Source organism: Hordeum vulgare, chromosome 7H, assembly GCF_904849725.1.
Source record: "Hordeum vulgare subsp. vulgare chromosome 7H, MorexV3_pseudomolecules_assembly, whole genome shotgun sequence".
Lineage (NCBI taxonomy): Eukaryota > Viridiplantae > Streptophyta > Magnoliopsida > Poales > Poaceae > Hordeum > Hordeum vulgare.
The window spans coordinates 294,809,527-294,810,974 of record NC_058524.1 but is presented as its reverse complement, the minus strand read 5'-3'; the positions used below and the strand labels follow the sequence as shown (position 1 = coordinate 294,810,974).

Genomic DNA, 1,448 nt, shown 5'->3' with positions numbered 1-1,448 from the left:
GCACGGTTAATTTGCTACTAATTAAATCATTTTTAATATGTCATCATGCAAATCAATGCAAATAGCAGGTTAAACATTTTTAAGATATGTGAAAGTTGCAAATTATTAATCTACATAAAATTCTACACATTTTACATATCTAATTTTTTTTTTCATGCGATGCAAGGTTAATTAGTTATCGGCATTTTAAAATGATGCATTTTGGTGTAATTTAAAAATCTCCACGAGAATTAGCTAAATTCCTACAACGAAAAAAATGCATGGGCCGAATCTATATGCGCGAGATAGTTAAACTACGACCCGAGTGGCAGATAGCGGAGATCAGTGGCTCACCTAGTGGGCTTGGCCTATTTAGGGTAGCAGGCTGGGGCAGGTCGGGGTGGATCGAGGCTGAGCTGGGCCGGGGTGAGCTCGGCCTTGATAAGGCAAGGCGGGCCAGCCGGGGCGATGGTGCTGTAGTGCTGGCCGGTCGCAGGTGAACTGGTCCTTTGCGTGGCCCACACGAAGGCTGAGTAGTGAACGCGAGTGGGATACATGCTCGGCCCCGAGGATCCGATCGGGACGAGGCAGGGAGGCTGTAGCAGTGCCAGCATCTACCGCGGCGATGGACGAGCCATGAAGGCGGGCCGGGGACGTGCTAGGGGGCGGATCTGACAGCGACACAGGTGGAGTCGACCAATGGCGAGGTGCACGAGCTGCAACGATGTTCCTGCGGGGGAGGGAGTCTGCGGGGTGAGAGAGTGAAATGGAGGGAAGAGGAAGATAGATGGCGGACGACGCGAGGTCACCAGGATCCTGGTCGGCGGTGGCGCTTCGGCGGCCAGCCGTCGACCAGCACGGGCGCTGGTTCACGGGGGAGGAGCAGGAATTGGCGCGGAGCTCTCACGCGCGGGGCTTGCACGCGAGCTCCTGCAGGAGACGATGCGAACTCGCTCGCGAGCAGCGGCTGGTTCGGGCCTGGGGTGGGCCACAGATGGAGTCAGCAGGCCCTGGCGGCTGAGGTGGGAGGAGAGGGCGATCTGGGTGTGGAGGCTGGAGTTGGCTAGGCGCGTATCGAAGAGGTAACTTGGGTTACAAAAAAATAGGAAGGAGAGGAGGGTTAAACAGGGAAGGGGGCTAGGTTTGCAATTTTAGTCATTTTCGAAGAGTTTGATCCCATCGGACGACTCTGGAAGCGGAGGGGGCTAGCTTGGCTATAGTTGGGCTGTGGAGAGGGGTTCTCGGATGAGGAGAGAGGGAGATTGGCAGCCCGTGACAGTTTTAAAACAGCGCAAACGTTCGATAGAAAACCGATGACGGTGCCTCTACGGTTGACGGTTGAGGTATCAAACGACCTCCGATCGCGACGAAATTTGGCACGCGGCCTACATACTTAAAATAAGACCACACGCCAACTTTATACCCAATCGGAGAGAGTTTTATGCACACATTTAAAAACATTATTTTTA

At 53.3% G+C, this 1,448-nt stretch overlaps 1 long non-coding RNA gene across 1 annotated transcript; it reads right to left on the bottom strand.

The window, feature by feature from the left end:
• Positions 1-331: 331 nt before the first annotated feature.
• Positions 332-1,020, bottom strand: LOC123412963. The gene is made up of 2 exons (XR_006613637.1): positions 789-1,020; positions 332-709 (listed from the first exon to the last, which is right to left on the bottom strand). It is a non-coding gene; the product is annotated as an uncharacterized LOC123412963 (long non-coding RNA).
• Positions 1,021-1,448: the final 428 nt, after the last annotated feature.